The 23,766-nt window shown below is 38.2% G+C and overlaps 1 protein-coding gene across 3 annotated transcripts in view; it reads right to left on the bottom strand.

Annotated features, from left to right (window-relative positions):
- Positions 1–23,766, bottom strand: part of LOC131426476 (RNA-binding protein MEX3B-like) — a 98,465-nt gene that overhangs the window by 39,972 nt on the left and 34,727 nt on the right. For all 3 annotated transcript variants that reach the window (XM_058589236.1, XM_058589238.1, XM_058589237.1), the window contains one exon: positions 765–1,078. The gene's annotated coding sequence lies outside the window, so the exon portion shown is untranslated. The remainder of the gene's footprint in view (positions 1–764; positions 1,079–23,766) is intronic.

Here is a 23,766-nt window from a genome sequence, read left to right as displayed (position 1 = left end):
CACCAGTTGGTGGTTTGGTTGTAAATTCCAGGTGACCTATCGTGTCCATGGTGCTGGTATCCATGTGGTTCCAAGGGAAACACCCCTGGTGGTCAACGTTTCGAAAGCTTATTTGATCATCTTTAGGGTAGAGCGACCCAAAATATTCTTGGTAAAGTAATGTAGCATAGAATGGTATCTATCGATTGGCATATTATTTCGTTATTTAGAGGTTTGGCAAAAAGCCGTTTCTGTGCATTTGGCACATTATCGTTTTCATTTTTTTACGTTTCGTCTTCGAGTCGTCAGTCGTCAAAGCAGCTCAAATTTAACTGCTTAGTGCAAACTTAAACAGTTCAGTGGAGTGTGTAACAAAATTGTCACTTCACAAATAGTTTGCCTTGCACAAAAAATCTTAGGCGCAGAGTGGCACATAAATTTTCAAAAAGTAAAGAAAAAATAGAATCACACAAAATTCAACTTTCAAATGAACGGAATTACAGTAAAGGTTGTTTCAAAGTAGATGAGATAACTTAGTTTGACATTGCAGATTGTCTCAACTTTCAGGAAAGGCCTGCATTCTGGCAACACTCCAAGGAGCTGTGAAACTGTATTGTGTTTGATGAATGTGTTTATCGTTTCAATGCGCTCAAGCCCATTGAATCATAAAATACTTCATTAAATCATATAAACGCCGTAGTTATTAAAATAATCCTTCACAAAAAAGTTTACAGTCTTATCTTTTTAAACCCAATTCCAAGTAAAATTTCACTTCCATCACTTACCTTAAGATCTACACCGAAATTAACTAGCTCGAAACTCCTTCCTGCTCAATGCGTTTTTTTTTTGTTGTTTGGTTTGGATTCGTTTAGTTTTTCTGTTTCCGCGACTGTCAAACGATTCCAACCAACCGCACTTCCAACTCTTGCTGTAAAACGGTTTTGCTTTGTTTTGTTTTTGTTCTTTTTTGTTACGAATACACCTACTAGTTTCACTCTCTATTGCTTAACGAATAGCGGCCTGCATTCACCAAACCAGTGCTGTCCGATTCTTATGTTCGATGAAACCTTGGGAGGATGAGTTCGAAGAGTGCGGAACTCTGTAATCAGAAAGAAGCGGGAAGGGAAAACTTGTTAGATAAAGGTATGGCGACATTTTTCTATCAACATGCGATAAAATGTTTTGGATATTCCATTAAATTCCAAGAGTGTGAATGCAGATGTCACAGTTTTTGCTGAAAATGAAATTTTGTTACACGTTGCCGAAGATATAGTACAACATTAGGGTTATAATTTTCCCAACTGTTTCAATGGATCTCTTCTTCCGATTTCTCAAAATTTTGACGAAGGGTTCATCGAATATAAAAATTAAAATTGTCCTTGAGTTCAGTCGCATATGATCAAGTTCGAATTAGCTTGTGAAAAATTCTAGACTTGAAGTACCTAGTAATTAGTAGTTATTTAAAATCATGTTTTAATCCACCTAGTGGTGTAATGATGCCTTTCTCATAGTACTTATATTTCCAAAAATATGAATAAAAGATTATGAGATGAAATTTTTTTTTCGATCTTGAATAAAATAAGAAACTTTTCTTTATTTTGCATCGTCCATCTAAATGATTAAACACACTTTACCCTATAGTACAGGAAGTGGGACCCGGATGAAATTAAACAGCAGCCTACGAGACTATAGGAACTTTGTTTGAGCCTGTTTGTGAAAATCGATCAAATCATCTATGAGAGAATTGAGTGAGTCTCGTTCTAAACTTTTTGGCCACTATTTCCGATACTTCTGGAACCGGGAACTTGGAACCAGTACAGCCGAAGTCGGTTCGTTTCAGTAAGTGAATCAGTTTTAAGCCAAATCTAGAAGACTCTAAAAGACGGCTATGGGACTAGGAGATTTTTCATTTTATTAGTAACATTATTTGATACATACTCACTCACATACACACACACAGACACATACATTGCTCAGCTCGATGAACTGTGTCGAATGAGATAGAACACTTAGCCCTCTGGGCCAATTTTCACTAGTCAGTTTTTCAAGTGATTGCATAAACTTTCTATATGATAAAGGTAATAAGTGTACTTTTATAGAAAAGCATCGTTAGCATGATCATGTAATAACACTAACACACATTGAATAAAAGAATTAGTAATTTACATTTTTTCCATCAGAAAAATATAGATTTCAATGTGGCAACGAAATCGAACAAAGCACGCTGCGAACGGAACAAAGTTGCACGTCAAATAATTTTGGAACCAGAAGTCGGTTCTGGATGAAATTGCACAGTATATTTAGAAACAATGAGAGCTTTAATTTGAATCATGATATGTGAAAATCGGTTTAACCGTTGCTGAGCAATCAAAGTGAGTTCCGTTTTATGAGATTACTAACTAGCCAACAAGATCTGCCAACTAGATAAATTTAGCAGTCAGTTTAATAATAATGTGCATGTTAGGAATTTCCGAGAACATTGAGTGCACATTGTTTAGTCAAATTTGCACATATTTCCTTGTAATTCCGGAACCGGAAGTAGGATCCAAATGAAATTCAAGAAATTTGTATGTGGCCATAAGACCTTTCATTTGAATCTAAGTTTGTGAAAATCGATTAAACCATCTCTGAGAAAATTGAGTGACACACACGCACATACACACATACACACACATATATACATACATACATTTTGTGATCTCGACGAACTGAGTCGAATGGTATATGACACTCGGCCCTCGGTTGTAAAGTCGGAGAAATGCAAAAAATGGTAGAAACTTTCAAAATTCCCGTTAGGCGATTTATTGGACATTCATCGGACCAACGAAGGGCATCAGTAGGGCGTTTTTTTTTCTTAGAGGGATGATGGGGTGAGTCGGATTTTTCATGTCAATTTTTATGGCTGCGTCCTGTTGTTTACACTCTTCTCTAACCACTTGTGCAGTTGTTTATTCGTTTTCATTATTTTTCTTCGAAATGCGTGGACTTTCAGCAGAACAACGTCGAAAAATTTTGTACAAATGGTGCACAGAACGCGGACAGTCACTGAGAAAGCTGTGCGAAATGAGGATAAACCGAAAACGGGTCGGAAAAAAGTTCCTGCTTACCCTCAGTTGGATAAACGTATACTGAAGGCGTTCGAGCAAAAGAAGGAGGTTTCAATTCGGGATGTGGCCAAAAAAGTGGAAACTTCGAAGTCAAATGTTCTTCGTGCTAAAGAACGTTTGAATCTTCGAACCTATAAGAAGCAGAAACAACAAAAACGTAGTCCGAAATAAGAAGCATCGATCAGGCCGGGGGTTCGAAAGCTATACAATACGATTCTTGCTGGAAATTTGAACTGCATAATCATGGACGACGAAACCTACGTGAAACTCGATTACAAATCCTTGCCGGGACCATAATATTATTCGGTGCGAAAAGGGCAAGTGTTAAACCAGTCCGAGACATCGATTGAAGTCGAAAAATTTGGTATGAAAGCTATGGTCTGGCAAGCAAATTGTAGCTGCGGTAAGATTTCCAAACCCTTCATCACCACTGCTTCAATGAACAGTGAAATATACATCAAGGAATGTTTACAAAAACGACTTCTACCCATGATTCGAAGCCACAAGGATCCAGTTGTCTTCTGACCAGATCTTGCTTCTTGCCACTACTCGAAATCAACGGTACAATGGTAACAAAAATGTCACTTTCGTCCCAAAAGACACGAATCCACCAAATTGCCCACAACTTCGACCAATTGAGGAATTTTAGGCATTAACAAAGGCACATTTAAGGAAACATGTCTCGGCCGCCGAAACCATTCAACAGTTCGAAAAAGATTGGAAAAAGTGTCAAAACTTGTCGCCAAGAAGTCTGTACGGAATTTAATGAGGAACGTTCGCAAGAAGGTGCGCCAGTCAGTCTACAATGGCTAAGTAGCAAATGTTGAGAATAATATTCTGTTGTTGTAGTCTAATATTATCAGTATATCGAATAAAAATTGAATATCTAACACTTGTGAATTATTTCCAGCGAAATCAAAGTGCGTCCATACTTTCAGGGGCAGTCTTTACTTGAGAAGCATATTTTTTGCAAGTATAGTTTCCAGCAGGGTTCGTTTTTTGGCAACGTATCCGCCGTTTTTTTCCAAAGTTAAAAGCTTCATTGCGAAAAAGTGCTTACAGATGTATTATTCAAAGTATTGTCCGTCGCTAGCGACAACTTTCTCCCATCTTTCCGGCAATTTTCGGATCCCGGCTCGAAAAAAGGAGTCCTCTTTTGACGCTATCCTTGAAGCAATCCATTTTTCCAACTCTTCGAAAGATCGAAAATGTTGATCTGCCAGGCCGTGTGCCATCGAACGGTATAGGTGGAAGTCCGAAGGGGCGACATCTGGAGAATACGGCGGGTGGGGCAAGACTTCCCATTTCAGCGGTTCCAGGTACTTTTTGACCACTTTTGCGACGTGAGGCCGAGCGTTGTCGTGTTGAAGGATGACTTTGTATTGGGATTCGATATCCGGAACGAGAAAGAAAAACTTGTAGAACTTGACTAAGGTTTATTAAATAACATCTGGTTCATACGGCTTACAAGTTTGGAATGAATATTAAATTTTCCTAACAACTAGGTCGTTGCTATTAGAAACTATTGTTGCCAATAGAGATCAGAATAGCCGATTGCTACTTCAATAACACCCCCTCTCAATCTGATATTCCAAGACGTTCTGCCAGTTTTTGCAAGCGACATATCTTCATTGGTTTGGTGAAAAGATCAGCCAGCTGTTCCTCAGTCTTCACGTACTCAATTTTCACCTTTCCACTTGTAACATGTTCTCGAACAAAATGATGCTTCACATCGATGTGCTTTGACCGTTTGGATTCGCAATTTTTGGCCATTCCAATACAACCCTGATTATCTTCGTAGATAGTAACTGGGTTACTGGAGCTCAGGTTTAAATCATCAAGGATTCCAGACAACCAAATGGTTTCTGAAACGGCTGAGCTAAGAGCAATGTATTCAGCCTCATTAGACGATGTCGCAACTGTACTTTGTTTCTTGCTCGACCAGCTGACAAGATTGCCGAATACGAAGAATACGTATCCACTTACAGACTTGCGATCCTCTGTATCAGATGCCCAATCTGCATCAACATAACCTATCAATGGTTCTGCTGAAACATTTCTCTTGTATTCTAAGTATTTCGATCTTGTGCCCTTGATATAACGAACCACACGCTTTAGGCATTGCCAGTGTTGAGCTGTTGGATTTTGTTGAAAACGTCCTAGAAATCCAATCGGGTAACATATATCCGGTCTAGTAGACAGCATCAAGTACATCAAACACCCAAGAAGTTCTCTGAATGGATCAGTTGTTGGTTCTCCTTCTTTTGTAAGCTGTATTCCTTTTTCCATTGGGCACTTTACTGGATTACAATCTACCATCTCGAAGCGCTTCAGAATTTTATCTATATTCGCCGTCTGCGATAGCCGCATGTATCCTTGTTTAGTATTGTAATCTACATCAATACCCAAGAAATGGGCAACTGCTCCACAGTCTGACATCGCGAAAATAGTCGTCAACTTTTGTTTTAGTTCCAGGATGCTTTTCAATTTCCTTCGCATATCAATAGATCGTCCACATATAGGACTAAGTATATTTCATCTCCAGACTGTAGTCGTGTGTAAAGACAATAATCATGTCTGGAACGTTTGAAACCCAAATTCAATAGTTTCTCATTTAGCTTTTCATTCCAGCATCTTGGTGACTGTTTCAATCCATAGAGTGATTTCAGTAGTTTACATACAGTATTCGGTGGTGCTTGAACTCCATCAGGTACCTCCATGTAAATTTGTTGTTTAAGTTCACCGTACAGGAACGCTGTCTTCACATCCATATTGTGAAACAGAAAACTTTGGTGAACACCTACAGCGAGAATAATCCTTATTGTGGCTAGCTTTGCCACTGGAGCAAATGTTTCTTCATAGTCCAGACCGGCTTTTTGGAGGAACCCTTTTGCCACTAATCGCGCCTTATATCTCATCGTCTTTCTATTGCCACCATCCTTTATTTGGAATACCCACTTGGCCTTGAGGGGTTTGACATCATTTGGACACTTTACGAAGCACCAAACATTATTAGATCTTATCGATTCTAGTTCTTCTTGTACTGCACTCAGCCAATTCTGTTGGTCTTCACGTCTTAAAATGTCGTGATAGTTCATCGGGACATCTGAGAAAGTAGAGAGCCCAGTAGTTGCTCCATAATTTACAAAATAATCGAACAACTTACCGGGAAGTCTGCGCTCCCGTTCGCTACGCCTAGACAAAGACTTTTTGTCCTTCCATTTGCAAAGTTCATTTGTCCTTCCATTTGCAAAGGGAGCGCATCTGCTGCCTCCACAAACGGATTTCCGTGGTTTTCATTATCAGCTTCTGTTAAAGTAACATCTTCATCCATCATTATACTATTGTCAGAATCGTTTCCGAGAAAAACAGGACCAATTTCTGTCTTATTTTCCCCCTCTTGCTCGAACGAAAAATCTACGTACGTAACGTCTTTCAGTAATCTTTTTTGTGCATACGGGAATGAGCATTCATCAAATTTTACGTCTCGAGCAATTGTTACTTTATGCGTTTGAAGATCCCAAAGTCGGTAACCATTCGGTGCGTAGCCAACCATGACCATCTCACGGCTTTTTGGATCTAGCTTTTTCCGTCGTTGATTCGGTATCCATTCAAAACATCTACAACCGAACACTCGTAGTTTATCTAGATCGGGCTTGCTTCCATACCATTTCTCTGCAGGCGTCTCACCATCAGATAACGTAACTGTGGGGCTTCGGTTCAGCACATAAACACATGGCAAAGCTGCTTCACACCAGAGATTCTTTGGTACGTTAGAGTCAATCAGCATAGCTCAAATTCTTTCTTGCAGAGTTCTGTTGAATCTTTCTGCAACACCGTTTTGTTGCGGAGTATATGCAACAGTCACTTCTAATTGGATCCCTTTCTTCTTATAAAATTTTTTTTGTGCGTTTGAACAGTATTCTGTTCCTTGATCAACAGTTACCTTGGAAATTGACAAGCCGAAGGCTGCCGATACTGACGCATCATATTCACAGAACTTCTCGAAAACTTCAGATTTCTTTTTCAGTAAATAAATCATGGCAAAATGGCTGTAGTCATCTATAAACGAAACTATGTATTTTGAACCATTCCAGGCAGGAGGATGTATTGGCCCACATACATCAGAATGAACACGTTCCAGAAGTCGACTAGCACGATGACGCGTTCCTTTGAACGGCTCACGGCACTGTTTTCCTTGAACGCAAGGTTCACAAAAACCAATTACAGACGATTTCTTGATACCCGCTATCATTCCTTCACGAATCATAATGTCCATACCATGTTGGCTAATATGTCCCAACCTTTTATGCCATAATTTTACAGATTTCTTCTCACAACTGTTGGCACAAGCTTTGTCCAACGTCAGTTCGATTTCATATAAACTGCCAATCATTTTTCCGGTTGCAATAACATTTTTATCTCTCTTCAAGACTACAGAATTTCCAGAAAAAATAACATTGATTCCCGCAAGCGCCATTTTTTTAACTGACATTAAGTTCTCCCTTAAGTTTGGGACTAGAAGAACATCCTTCATGTAAAACATAACATCTTTATTACTGATAGCATTGATGTTCCCAATCGTTTCAGCTATCATTGATTGACCTTCCTTTGCCACCTTTATCTCAATTGGATTCAACAAGGCTTTAACGTATGAAAAAACTGATACATCACTCACCAGGTGGTCGCTGCAACCAGAATCTAACTTAAACACCACCTTGTTAGGATTTCCACGTTTAATTTCATTTGTGTCTGCCATGAAGGTCACTGCATCCTTCTTCACACAGTTTGCCACGCGATTTCTACGTTGGTAACTTCGCTCATTATAACGACCATTAGTATTATTGTATCCTGGTTTATTATAATTACTGTTATGATTTTCCTTATTATGCTGCGGACAGTCCTTTATCATATGTCCACGAACTCCACATGTGTGGCACTTTCCGTTAAATTGCCTCTGACTTTTTCCAGAAAACGCGGCCGGACTTTCTTCACCAATATTCTCTTCACGATCCGATCGTTTCGATTCTTCAGCAAGTAGTCTTTGTTTTACCAGATCTAGGGTCAAATCCTCTTCATTCACATTCTCCAGTGCTGTCACCAAAGGGTCAAATGAATCCGGTAACGTCAGAAACAGCTGAGACACCAAATCACTCTGAGTTAGTGTGGCACCAGCTGTCTTGAGCTTCCTGACTAAGATGTCGAACTCGATCAAATGATTACGCATACTGCTTCCTTCTTTCATTCGAAGACGTGCCAATTGTTTCCTTATCAACGTCTGACTCGCAACGGACTTTTTTGCGTACGTTACTTCTAAACTTTCCCACATCTCCTTGGTAGTTGCCTTCTCACGTACGACTTCCAAGCACTCGTCTGATATGCAACTCACCAGAATCGATTTTTCCTTCCGGTCTAGTTCAATAAATTTGGTTCGCTCAGCTGCTACTTCCGGAACATTCTCGGTGAGCACTTCTGATACACCAGCGGCTTCAAGGTATAGCTTCACGCGATAACTCCAGTTCTGGAACTCATTTCCATTTCCTCGGAACTGCGGAATTCCATGTGTCAGCTCCTTCTGTGTGGTGCCCATAACCTATTGGGATTCGATATCCGGAACGAGAAAGAAAAACTTGTAGAACTTGACTAAGGTTTATCAAATAACATCTGGTTCATACGGCTTACAAGTTTGGAATGAATATTAAATTTTCCTAACAACTAGGTCGTTGCTATTAGAAACTATTGTTGCCAATAGAGATCAGAATAGCTGATTGCTACTTCAATAACACTTTGTCATGTCGCTCTTGATATTGTGGCTTTTCTTTTAGCGCGCGACTAAGACGCATCAGTTGCGTTCGGTAGCGATCTCCTGTGATGGTTTCATCCTGTTTTAAGAGCTCGTAGTAAATCACACCGAACTGATTCCACCAAAATACAAATCAACACCTTAGCGCCGTGAATATTCGGTTTTGCCTTCGACGAAGTAGCATGCCCGGGCTTTCCCCATGATTTTCTGCGTTTAGGATTATCGTATCGAACCACCGGTTACGATTCGATGTAAAAACCCTTATGATTTTGTCTTTGAACCAGTTGCTCACATACAAATAGACGGCGCTCGATGTCCCTCGGTTTCAACTCGTACGGCACCCAGTTTCCTTCTTTCTGAATCATGCCCAGGGCCTTGAGACGTTTTGAAATGGCTTGCTGACTCACTTCCAACGATTCGGCAAGATCTTCTTGGGTTTTTCACGAATCCTCATCAAGCAATGCTTCTAGTTGTTCATCTTTGAAGGTTTTTTCTCTTCCACCACCATGTTTGTCTTCGACATCGAAATCACCATTTTTAAAACGTTAAAACCACTCCTGACACGTTCTTTTACTCAGAGCAGCATCACCGAAAGTTTCTGAGAGCATTGGGCAATAAACAGACATTTTCGAGCGTGAATAATACGAAATCAAGAACAACTGTCACTGGAACGGCGATGGCAATTCGTTTGGCACTATACACACTCACTTTAAAGGCATTATCATCTATTTATTTTGACCAGCCTCAGCCGGTACAGCCACCTATCGGACAACGGCGGAAGCAAAGTTGTACACCTGATAATTGCTCGACTGTGAAGTAACCACAATTTTTGAGAGACGAAATTTTCCAAAAATGTTTTTAGAATGATTTAAATTATTTAGGAAACTAACAACACCGACGATTGTTAGGACAAAAAAAACCATGTGGATTGATAAAAAACAAGGTATCATCAAACTGCTAGATGAATTAAGAAAAGCAATGTTAGGTTGCGGTTCTGTTCGAGTACACCAGTTCGATTGAAATACTCTGTAGCTTCAGTGTTTTAAACAATGTAAATTCCATAGCCTGCTGCTGGTAGTTCCTCATGAAGGATAAAATCCATACAAACTGTACCGGCTGTTTGGGGTGTCAAATTACTTGTCATAAGTTCCGTATTGTCATCATTCTTTTCTGGCTGGTGAAAGATTTCATTGCAGATGGTTGATTATGAAAATAGTTATCAATATTATTATGTGTTCCTTTTTTTTGAACATTCAAGCGGTACTGTCACTGTGTGTCCTATTTGCTTATTACCCAACCGCCATGTAATTGATAGGTTCTGTTACAGTGAAGTTTAAATTAAAACATTTTCCTGTCGAACCAAGATTACAGCCCAAATTCCATTGGTTGCTTGGATTGGTGTCGATCGTTGATCTATTCATCGAAGGAATGATCACCATGGAAACGCAACCACAATCATCATCACGGGTTTGAAGGCTCCCTCTCTGAGGGGACGGGGGGAGATAATGGACGTTAGACGTGAGGGGTGCTAAACGAGCAGGCATCAACCCCTATCGAGTCTCGACACCGTACAAACTGGTGTCTATGATGCTTACCTAGCGTGCTTCATGGGGAGCTGTTGGGCAAAAATTATTATGCCTTCCGGTAGAATAGTAGTAGAAAAAAACCCAACCGACTGTTTCCAAGAGCCTATCCGAGAAGTTCAGAGGAAGAAAAAAACATGCACAGAAAGAATAATGTTACGAAACGAAATGAAGACGTAAGTTTGATCACCTCAGCTCGTACAATCAACTCTGCACGCTTGCTCAGCCATCGGCAGGCGGCCCAGAGAGTCTCGAAGAACTCGCCTTGGGATGATGATGACGGCGGCGGCGGTGGCAACAGCGACGACTACGACTATGACGACGACGACGACGATCCGAAGCAAGGCAAAAAGGCAGCCAGCCAGCCCAGCCAGCAGGTACACATGTTCAAGGCCACTCGAGTGTTCAGACTCGGTAAGTGTGGTGCAAAATATAAACTCCACCGTTCGAGAACTCAACTCCGCTTCGCTGGGCATAGTAGGCTTTGATGGGTATTCGCGACGGCGAGAGATCTATACCTGTTTTTTTTATTGTTGTTACTGCTGTTGCTGCTCTGCTCGATCATAGTCACAGTCAACTTGGATCGGTGGCTCTCGTGAGATCAACCCGGCGAAGTTACCCAAAACCCCTTTCGATCGGCGGACAACGGCGACGACAACAACGACGACGACGTGTGAGAAAATTCTCTCATCGCTCGTGCAAAAAAGAACTACTGGCCATGACGCACACCCGAGGTCTTTCGTTGAAATTTGCCTCGATTTATATAGACTTTAATGTTTCGGTCATTTTGCTGCGGTGGGGCTGTTTTGCTATTTTTACCTGTTCACTGACCGGTGCCTCCTTCGCGCGCCGCAACCACCACCACTTCGGCAATGGGGTCGGGGCGGCTTGGTTGAGAAGACGAAATGATCGAAATGTTCAAGATCGTTCTTCGTGTAATTGCGCCGGGATCAAAGGCCTTGGGAGCGTATGTGCGATCTTGAACGGAGGTTATTGCGATAATCACCGATCGATGTCCGGATCAAATCGAAGAAACGCGGTAGCCGCCTCGGTGTGGCATGAGTCGTGTTCGGGGAGTTTTTTTGTGTTTCAAATCTTTGTGGTTTGGTCGCTCGATCCAAAGGACCGAAATGGAGGTCCAAAGAAGCTAGAGATCGGGAAACAAGGTTAATTGTGAAACATAAAAATAATCAACTTTTGAACTTTTTAATCACGTGGTCAAAGGAATAAATGTTTGCTCTTTGAAGACCTTTGAATATCGTTTCTTTACAAATTTAAGTGCTTCATCAGATTCCATATTCCCTTACTCAGAAACTACAACTTTTCACATATTTTCGAAAATTTATGAATTCCTGACTTGACAAAATTTCTTATCTTATCTGGTGGAAATTTCCATTCAAGAAAAACTCCATAAAACCCAAAGCTTTCGATCTATTTTTGCTAGTATTCTTACAAATCCGGTGATCATTTCGAGGCTACTGTCATTTAAAAACATTACAGGTCCAGTTTCGGCATTTAAAACAGCTTTTTCCATTCAAGCAAGATCAGGACTATCGAGTCTACATAGTTTCGAAAGAACGCGGTAATCGGATGGGACCAAATCGTGTTTATAGGGTGGGTGTGAGAAAATTTCTCATTTACTATTATTGAAATAGCCCTTGGCCGAAAAAGTTACATGTGACGGAGCGTTGTCGTGATGAAAAACTACTGTCTTATTGTCATTCAGGGGTTTTGGTACCTTATGGGTAATCGCCCGGCAAAGTTTGAAAATTTTCGATCTTGAAATTTCCAATATTAATTTTTTTTCATTCCGATTGTCTTAGAATTGCATTATCGACTCTCTGGGACTTGGGCAGAAGTTTCATGTAATTCTAAGAGTTTTGGCGTCAAAAAATTTCGATTTCGGAAATCTCATAATTTTTGTAGGTATTTTCGAAATGACACTTGATCTGGAAGTTTCATGCAATTCTAAAACATTTTTCAACGGCAAGTCCCGCTTAGATGATCCTGAGTAGTTCCCGCAGAAGAAGAAGAAGGTCGACAAAATTTGCCAAGAAGTACTTGGTGTGGCCAGCGATCTGTGAGTGCAGTACATTCAGTAAGCCGGACGTAATGACTGGTACCTTTAAGGGGCAATCGGAAATCTTAGTAAAACTGCCATCGTTGGAAAATGCAAAAACAGTTTTCTTCGCCGTTGGTGAGCGGAAATTCATAAAAGAAATATCAGGTTGTTTGGTACAATTTTATAGATAAACTTGTTGTTATTTTTTCTTGAAGATTCATCAAGCTATAGTGGAGAAAGCTGCTTATGCGTTTTTCAACAATGACTGTTTTACTGATATTGTAACGCCTAAAACTACAAAATAATAACATATGTAACGCTTCGTAACATCTTAAACTAAAAAACAAAAATAACGCATGTAACACTTCGTAAAAGTTCATGGAATTTTCCGAAATCGAAAAAAAAAAATTTGTGATGCCAAAAGTCTTAGAATTGCATGAAACGTCGAGATTTAGGAGTCATCTTAAAAAAATGTTTTTTTTTTTTAAATATCGACTTTCTGAGACTTGAGATTTTTTCCTAAGTCGCTTCATAACATCTAAGACTAAAAAAATAGTAACGCATGTAATGCTTCGTAACGCTAAAAATTACAAAAAAGTAACGCTTGTAACGCCTAAAATTATAAAAAACTAACGCATGTACGCTTCGTAACGTAAAAATTAAAAAAAAAGTAACGCTTGTAACGCTTCGTAACATCTAAAAAAGTAACGCTTGTAACGCTTCGTCACGCCTAAAACTGAAAAAAGCGACGCATGTAACACTTCGTAGCGCCTAAAATTACGACAAAGTAACGCATGTAACACTTCGTAACGCCTTAAGTTACAAAAAAAGTAAGGCCTCGTTACAAAAAAGTAACGCCTCGTTACAAAAAAGTAACGCATGCTTCGTAACGCCTAAAATTACAAAAAAGTAACGCTTCGCAACGCCTGAAATTACACAAAAAATAACGCATGTAACGCTTTGTAAAATTACAAAAAAGTAACGCTTGTAACGTTTTGCAAAGCCTGAAATTACAAAAAAAGTAAAGCTTGTAACGCTTTGTAAAATTACGGAAAAATAACGCTTTTAACGCTTCGTAACGCCTAAAACTGAAAAAAAGTAACACATGTAACGCTTCGTAACATCCAAAAATTACAAAAAAGCAACACATGTTACGCTTCGTAACGCCTAAAATTACTAAAAAATAACGTATATAAAACTTTAACACCTAAAAATACAAAAAAAGTAACGCCTCGTTACAAATAGTTACGCATGTAACGCTTTGTAACAACTAAAATTACAAAAAAAGTATTGCATGTAATGTTTCGTAACGCCTAAAATTACAGAAAAGTAACGCTTGTAACGCTTCGCATCATTTTTTGTAATTTCAGAAAAAGTGAAGCATGTAACGCTTTGTAAAATTACGAAAAAGTAATGCTTCGTAACGCTTAAAATTACAAAAAAGTAACGCTTGTAATGCATAAAATTTTAAAAAAAGTAACGCATGTACGTTTCGTAACGTAAAAATAACAAAAAAGTAACGCTTGTAACGCTTCGCAACACCCAAAAAAGTAACGTTTGTAACACTTCGTCACGCCTAAAACTACAAAAAAGTAACGCATGTAACTCTTCGTAACACCTAAAACTACAAAAAAGTAACGCATTTAACGCTTCGTAACGCCTTAAATTACTACAAAACAACACATGTGACGCTTCGTAATGCCAAAAATTATAAAAACAATAACGCATGTAACGCATAAATCACAAATAAATTAACGTATGTAACGCATCGTAACGTAAAAATTACAAAAATGTAACGCATGTAATGCTTCGTAATGGCTAACACCCAAAAATTACAGAAAAGCAACGCATGTAACGCTTTGTAACGTCTAAAATTACTATAAAGTAACGCCTGTAACACTTCGTGAAGCCCAAAATTACTAAAAAAAACGCATGTAAAACTTCGTAACACCTAAAATTACAAAAAATAACGCATATAATACCACTATCTTACAATAAACTAACGCTTCGCAACGCCTGAAATTACAAAAAAGTAAAGCTTGTAACGCTTCGCAACGCCTGAAATTACAAAAAAAGTAAAGCATGTAACGCTTTGTAAAATTACGAAAAAGTAACGCGTTTAGCGCTTCGTAACACCTAAAATTACAAAAAATAACGCATGTAATACCACTATCTTACAATAAAGTAACGCTTCGCAACGCCTGAAATTACAAAAAAGGAACGCTAGTAACGCTTCGCAACGCCTGAAATTACAAAAAAGTAAAGCATGTAACGCTTTGTAAAATTACGGAAAAGTAACGCATCTAACACTTCGTAACGGCTAATACTACTAAAAAATAACGCATGTAACGCTTCGTAACGCCTAAAATTACTATAAAGTAACGCCTGTAACACTTCGTAAAGCCCAAAATTACTAAAAAAACGCATGTAAAACTTCGTAACACCTAAAATTACAAAAAAAGTAACGCATGTAATACCACTATCTTACAATAAAGTAACGCTTCGCAGCGCCTGAAATTACAAAAAAAGGAACGCTTGTAACGCTTCGCAACGCCTGAAATTACAAAAAAAGTAAAGCATGTAACGCTTTGTAAAATTACGGAAAAGTAACTCGTTTAACGCTTCGTAACGCCTAAAATTACAAAAAAGTAACGCATGTAACACTTCGTAACGGCTAAAACTACTAAAAAATAACGCATGTGACGCTTCGTAACGTCTAAAACTACAAAAAGTAACGCTTCGTAATGCCTAAAATTTCAAAAAAATTTCACGTAACACCAATATCTTGCAAAAACAGTAACGCATGTAACGCCTCGTAACATCTAAAGTTATTACAAAAATGTAACTTAACGCTTCTTAACACCTGAAATTACAAAAAAAGTAATACTATACACTAAGGTCTTTTTATGCGGTCTTTTTTATGCGAATTTTCAGAGTTATGCGGGTTTTTCATGCGGTTTTTTATGCGGTACGTAAACTCGCATAAAAAATACGTCAGTGTATATATACAGTTATCGAATTAACGTCAAATGGTACTTTTAAGTGTTGATACGTTTTTTAAATTGAATTTTTTTCGGTTTATTTTCTAACTCTTGAAAATACATTCAATTTTTTTCGGTGTATATTTTTAGAGTATCCAATTGATTGCCTGCATTTTTTTCTAAAATACAATTTTCTTACAATAGTCTGTTTCCGAGTTGCATCGATTTGACGAAAGTACGTACATTAAATTCATTTGCCTTTTAAAAAAACAGTCTTGAGTAAAATCGATCTGTCCATCGGGAAAAAAAAACAAAAAAATAAAATCACTTCCTCATTCATTGAATTCCTGTACTTCTTAATGGGAAAGTGCATCAGAAGCGATTTAAAAGTCTTTCAATTTTGGTTCGGTACAGGTTCGGTATGAGATTTCGTGAACGATGAACTGAAATGGTCAAGCGACCGAACAATTGCTCGATAAGTCACCTGTTTGAAGTCGAAACTGCGATCTTTACACGTTCGTCAATTATACTATGAGCAACCAGTATTATCAAACTGGCATCAATGCGTCAATCCCACTTGAATTCTAACGGCCACTCACACTATCAAGAGGGCTGTTGAAATCTGAATTGTTCCAACCAATCAAAGATACCTGGAATCATTTGAAAATTTTCAAATTTCTGCCACCTTCCATAACCAAAACGCGTGTAATTATGACAGAATAATGATTCTATGAATAACTAAATAATAGTGCTAATAAGGTAGCGTAATTTGTACGAGTTAGTCGTCGTCAAGCGTCACTATTAGCAACGTGGCTTTGCGCCCCTGTCTGCCCGTCACCGTTGGTGTTTCTGTTGGTGAAGATTTAATCTGTTCTCCGCACGAAATTAAAGCGAAAAAACACCAGAAATTGCGCATAAAACGAGAGCCCCCCAATTAGAAAGACGCATGAGCCCCAAAACCGACCATTCCGCGGTCCATCTTCTCGCAAGACGAATTGCCTCTAGACGAAGAATCACACCGACCGGCAAATACGAGAATTGGCCAGCCAACCAGCCCGAGCGAGAAGAGGTTCTCCACATTTGCGTTACCATTTTACTTATGCTTATTTTGGTGTTTCAAGCAATCACTGCCCCATGAGCACACAACAGCACTACTACTGCTGCCGGTGCTACTTGATGTGGAAGCTTTTGTTTTCAATCGTCCCCACCGGCCCCCCTGCCTTCTCGAACAACCACAAACTCATTGTTGATGGTTCGAATTCCGAATTATACCCCATCGTCCGTGATGATCATCATCAACATCATGATCGGAATTGTGAAAAAGGCTTTCAAGAAACCAAGGACAACCCAAAGCACCGGCAGACATCTACCATCATTATCATTGATTGGTCAGAGCATTTCATGGATGGAAAACGCTACGACCGCCGTCTGACAGCGTGCGGTGCCGACGAAATCATGGCCAACTGCCACCCCTGCTCCGAAGGTTGGTGGTCTCCAGTGCGTTTGTTTGCATGGTACGGAATGGGAGCATGATTTTATAACATGTTTTTTTTTGTTCGGATAATAGCAAATTGACAAACTACTAGGATTACGAGATAATCTATTCAATGGAACTTCGAACTAGTCAACCTGGTCAGTAAAATAAGCAGGAAAATGTTTTCATCCAGAATTCCATGTGAAATTTAGATATATGAATTCCGTATTAATGCGGAGTGCAGTGAAACAACTGATTCCGGACGAAATTTCTTCGCCTCCTACGGATTGATAACGGAAATGGGAAGACTGCACGGAAGACGATGACTCTACCCATGACGTAATGTTAGCAGGTAAATTTTTAAATCAGCAAGTGATTTGCAGTTGTGAACAAAAAACTCAAATTTACATGAGTATGTACTTGAGGCGCCATTAATAAAATTAAAAAGAAAATTCCATTATATTGTTCACTTAAGGACACAAAAAGCACCTGTAAAATTTGGGCAGATTTGGCTAGCTGTCACTACAGTCGAGATAACCTTAAATGGAACCGTGGCAGTATAGATTCAATAGGAAAATATCTCAATCACATCAACGTGTGATTTTCGCTATTGTTAAGGTTGTACATGTCGGAAAACGCTTCCATCTTCACTAGATGGTAATGAAACGTATGGGAGATCGAATGAAAAATAAATAAGAAACGATGAGCAAATCTGTGCTCTTGGGGAAGGACTGCAAATACCTCAGTACAAAAAGATTTCAAGTGTTAAGTTTGACACCGGGAAGGATTTTTAGCACCAGTAGCACCAGCCATGCAATTATAAGAACAGTTTGGTTATAAATTCAATGACTAAATTGACCGTCTTAAACAACATGCATAAATGTGTCTCCCTCATATAAGTGAATTAACAATAATAATGGTTTATAACCATTGGGATGCCAATATTTTAGGGTCATCTCTAATTTCGTTAAGCGGTTGTGCTCAAAAGTTTAAGCATGCAAAGTTTGAGCTAAATCGAATATGGGTAAAGGCGGTCAAAATTTAAAAATTTTCGACCCTAAAAAATCCCCATTTCGGGAATCAAAAATTGTGTTATGTCAAAAGATTTAGTGTCATCTCAGGAAAAAATTGGTTTAAAAAATCGACTTTGAGATTTCCGAAATCGAAAATGTTTTTTTTTATGCCAAGACACTTTTTATATAGAGGTTTTAACCTTAAGGTCATTCACCTCTTCGGACTAGAAAAACCTTCTGATCTCGTGTGCGGGGTTGGGAAACGAACCCAGGTGGGCTGCGTGAAAGGCATCGACTTACCACCCATCACGCTATACCCGTTCTCCTTATGCCAAAAAACTTGAAATTGCATAAAACGTCAAGATTTAGTGTCATTTCGATTTTTTTTTCAAATCGACTTTCTGTGACTTCAAAACAAATTTTAGGATTTCCAAAATCGTAAAATTTTTTATTGCTTAAAAACTGTTTGTTTCAAATCTCGACTCTGGGACTTCGAAAAAATTTTAGATTTCCAGAATCGAAATTTTTTTGTGCTGCCAAATGTCTTAAAATTGCATAAAAATTTCACGAGATTTTTAGTTGAATTCACCAATTAAACGTGCTGTCATTTCTTAGCTAAGGCACACTTAATTTCCATTCAACTAATTTTTTAGTTGAATTAGAGAAATAAAACGTTGTTTTCAACCAACATAAATGGTTGAATTGGCTTTTGCAATTTGCAGCTATATGACGCACTCTCACCGAAAAAACGTTAAAGAATTTTTCAGTCGCGGTTGTCTCTCCTATATTGGCGATGTTGTATTGGAGAAAAAAACATAGACTTCTTTTTGCAAATATTTCTTCTAAATCGCTGTTTTCTTCATTCGACTTCGCGAAATCGACTCTAACACTGTAAACTTTGAGGACTCCGAAAACAAAAACCGAATACAAGTATTACACCGGATGCCGTAGCCCGGAAGGTTGGAAGATACAAAAAACTTCATTTGACATATACAATTAGAGTGCAACATTCGAAGCTCACTTCACTGTTCCACGTAAAAACATTATTACACTTTCCACTAAGAGTTTACGGCATTCTTACATATCGGTTTAGAAATTTAAATATGGATATATTGTACCAAATGCGAAAAACATCAAAACAATTTGCAAGCAGTTTCAACAAGACAGTCCTTTTTAGCTTTTTGATGGATTGTTTTGCTTTGACACTTCTCATGAGTTTTTGGCTAATAAATTTGTTAATTAAACCAATTTCATTTTTGTTTTCTTTGTGCTGTCCTTCAGAAATGATGGTGATAGAAAAGATAGAGACAAATTTTCTGATTTTTATCAAAAAATTAGTTGTCAATGAGAATTTCGCGTTGGATTGAAATATTGCTGGTTTGTGTCCAGGATATTCGCAAACTAAACACATTCTCTAAAAATAAGAGTTTTTTTCAGCAAAGTAAATTTTCAATTAACTAATTTAATAGTTATTTTGGAAATTTTGTTGTTAAAACAAACTTATTCAAAACCAGTAATACGAATTAGGCGCAGAGCTAATTTCGGTCGTTCCGTGCTATCACTGAAAACATTCCGTATTTCTATGTGTCGGTTTTGCATGATACGATTTGTGCGATGATTCGTTCAATTTATGCTGTTGAAAATTTACGCGCCTTATTTTGGCATTGAATTTCACCATAATGCTCGTTCATACCAAACATTTTAGAAACCTTCAACTTTGGGTTATTTGTGGTTGTCTTCTACTACTGAAAATTGTATCATAAATTGCTGACCATATTTTCGATGATATGGAGAATCAATTATGTTGCTGCCCTAAATACAATAAGAGATATTCACGACTCTAAGTTCTACCCATTCTGGTACAGAATGCATTTTGAAAAGACGCCTCATAGTAAAGTAAGACGAATTCACGTCAAAACTGCAAATTTAGACATAAAAGTACAACTTGATAAGTAATCATCAGGTAAAAAAAGACAAAAATAGTAGTGTACATAATTTCTGGAATACCTTTCACCTAAATTAATAAAAATCGGTCCAGCCATCTCTGAGATCCACATCTCTTTATTTAGCACACGCATATTGGGAGTACAAATCAATTCGGCCCGGTTTCAAAAGATGGCTATGGCTGTTATGAGTATTAAACTGTAACATCTGATGTCAATAGTTCTGTCATTAATATTCAGTTTAAAAAAAACTTGTTTTTTACCGTATTCATTATGAAAAATTTTGTGTTCACTAAGTAGCATTCGTGGGAAGTTTCAGTTTTCTTTTTTAATTGGAAGACAAGTGCAAATGAAGTGCATCAAAAGCTTGTGGATGTTTATGGTGATGACGCTCCAAATGATAAATCATGTAGGGAATGGTTTCAACGTTTCAAGAATGGAGATTTCAGTGTTGAAGTCAGGCCTAGCTCTGAACAACAAAAAAAAAAAAATCGAAGACAAACAGTTAAAGGAATTACTCGATGAAGATCCGAATCAATCGCATGAGGGGCTTGCCGAATCATTGGACTTGATTCAACAAGCAGTTTCTGTATGATTAAAATCCATGGAAGTGTTCCAAAGGCAATGCAGTTTGGGTGAACTGAAACCGAGAGACATTGAAAGGTGATTTTTCACTTGTGAGCAGCTGATTCAAGGGCAACAAAGAAAGGGTTTTTTACATCGATAACCCCAAGAAGAAAAAAAACTTACACTATGCCCGGTCAATTGTGGCCGTGAGGTCATGTTGTGCATCTTTCGGGACCAAAAGGGTGTTGTGTACTAAGGAGTGTATCGAAAAATAGTTAGCAACATTGATTATTGAATAAAAAAAACATATTTTGACATCAGTTTTCGATATATTGTATAAAAATTACATTTTTATGCATTTCACTGATTATATTGAAGAAAATCCTAGTTTCTGTGAAACGCTCGCACTTTGTACTTGACATTCTTCATTAAATTCTGCACAGTTACTTTTGTGACTTTCCTGGTGGCAGCTGTCCAGTTTTTTTTAACTCCTGCATGTTTTGGGACACTGTACCTTCCTTCCGAAAGTTCCGCTTGACAACTCCCCAATACCTTTCAATTGGCCGAAGATCCGGGCAGTTCGGTGGGTTGATGTCCTTTTCCACGAATTGTACATTATTTTTTGACAACCACTGTAGAACGGATTTGACGTAGTGGGCTAAAGCCAAATCCGGCAAGAAGAGAGGAGAAGCCTTATGCTTTCTGTACAGTGGCAGCATTCTCTTCTTCAAACATTCTTTCTCGTACACCTTGGCGTTAATTCCCAAGTAACAATTCGAATGCCTTATGGTTTTGATTATAATTTATAGGAGTTTTGTAATTGATTTTTCAATCACTACCTGTTTTATGCCAACTATAATAAGTGTCTCTTTTAACCAGTAATATCATAGTTTTCAAAGCTTCTATAAAACCCTTTACCTGCACTAAAAATAAAATAAAAATAAAACAATTTGCACTAGAATAAAACCATGCAAACACTCTTAATATGGCTTTCAAACATTTTCTTTAAAACATTATTGTCAGTTAAATTCTTTCATAAATCTAGTTTTGTGTGTGTGCGTGTTCATTCTATGACAATTTCACTCAGAGTAAATTTGAGGGTTCTAAAGTACATTTATGACACATTAGTTGTAGGCTATTTGATTTATTGCTTCTTAGGTTAAGTGTAATTTGCATTAAAAGGAATTTCATGGCCGCCATTATGATGTTCTATACCGTAGCATTTATTGACATCAAATAAACTTCGAAATGCAAAAACGAGGAAATATGTTGGACTTTCCTGATTCATTTTCAGAACTTATGCACCAGCTTTAACGCCACGAAATAGTTTTATACAAAAATGACGATGAACCACAAAAAATAATTTTCATAAATCATGTAGACTTTCGCAAAAACTGCATTTATTTCAAGGCGATTAGTTATAATACTTATTTTTATCCTTACATTCACGATAAAAATAAAAGCGCATAAAATTTTTCCGTTCGGAAAAGGTCTCAAACTCGTAATTAAAATATAATATATTCTTACTGATTGCATTCAAAGTAGACATGACACACATAGTCAAGAAAAATATCATCAAAACGACAGTTTATTCATAGCGGAATTCATTCCATCCAAAGAAATTTAATGTTGATCGTAAAGCTGGTCTCAAAATTTTCTTGAATTTGGAGTTTTAAAGCAGGTTTATGCTGATTCTTCATTTTGATTTATAAACCTTATGAAGAATGGTCCACTTTGCAGGAACATGCTCTTATAGAGGTTTTCAGTAGGTTTTCGTGGAGTTTAAAGTTTTATTGCAAGATTTATTATGTAGCATTGAAGACAGCTACAAGTATTTAATAATATTAAAAATGTTACTTGGGTTGTGCCCTTCGTGAAGAAAATCGACGACCGGAAACCACAGGTACAAATTGCTTGCCAGACCAACACCTTCTGCTCAAACTTTTCCATCGTCACCGTGGTATCAGCGTCGTCCAGGTCCTGGTACACCGCTTTCATATAATATTGCGGTCTGAGCAGCGCTCGAGAGTCTTCCTTGGCTTATGTTTCGATCAGGATGCATCCGTCTTTATTCTGTAGAATTAAGTCCCGGCCGGGCTGGCTGGGACCCGTTTTCCTACCGGATCGGGGCAAATCCTTCCTGGAAAGGGTCTTACCGAACTTCTCGTTAATATTTTTGACACTGGTGTGGTGCACTTTCACCCGTTTTGCAATTTCGTTGTACGTGACACCACTTTCTGAGCACCAAGTGTGCAGAATTTCCTTTCGCGTTTCCGGATCAATTCGACTCATCATTTAAACGATAAACCGTACCGAAACCAATTGATTGCGCAGCTGTTATTGACATGTAAACAAACATGTCACCGCAAAACACGCTGCAAAAAATTAAGCCATTTCAGAGTAATAACTGTTTGAATGTTGCTAACTACTTATCGATACACTCCTTACTGTTGTGAGCTGCTACAACCACTAATACGGACAATCGGTATCGGCTCGTTCTTCTCGTAATGCCCGGCTCAAACGCATCAATTCGTTTGAGCCGGGCATTACGAGAAGAACGACCGGAATACAAGCAAAGACCCCGATAAAGTAATTCTCCTGTATGACAATGCTCAAGTGGAACATTTTGCCGCACCCGCCGTATTCTTCTGACATGGCTCCTTTTGATTACTGTTCTGTTCCGACGGATGCAGCACGATCTGGCAGGTCATCGGTCTACTTCTTTGTACTAGTATCAGCTGAAGATACGAGATGAAATTCGAAAATTGCCTGAGAGGTGCGAAAAAGTATCGATGAATCGATTGGTATATGACACTCGGCCTTTTAAGGCTTGGAAAAATTTTCCACAGTGTGAGCGTGTTCTATACCCATTTTTTTATATTTATAAAAAAAAGGTTTAGAAGGAAAAAAATGTCGTCGGGTTCCGGTTCGGGTAAGCCACGTGGAAAATTTCATCCGATATTGCGTCGTGAAAACGTGACTACACCTTCCGAAAGCTGAAGACAATGTTGTAGCTAAGTTAAGAATCTTATCAATTCTTGTTTCAGTTCAATATCTCATATTTATCGATTTTATAAAAACCGTTTATGTTGTAAAATTATTTGTTTTTAATATATAGTTAATATATTGAAGTATTGCTCCGTCTAACTCTGACACAGAATTATTAAAACGCCGTTTCGTCATGATTTTGTTATAAGAAATTTATACAAGATTGCAATTCGTCGACCTCAAATGATAAGATTGGAACTCTTCAT

Source organism: Malaya genurostris, chromosome 1 (genome assembly GCF_030247185.1).
Source record: "Malaya genurostris strain Urasoe2022 chromosome 1, Malgen_1.1, whole genome shotgun sequence".
NCBI classification, from domain to species: Eukaryota; Metazoa; Arthropoda; class Insecta; order Diptera; family Culicidae; genus Malaya; species Malaya genurostris.
Note: the sequence above shows the minus strand (reverse complement) of the source record. Positions and strands in the feature narration are given on the sequence as shown.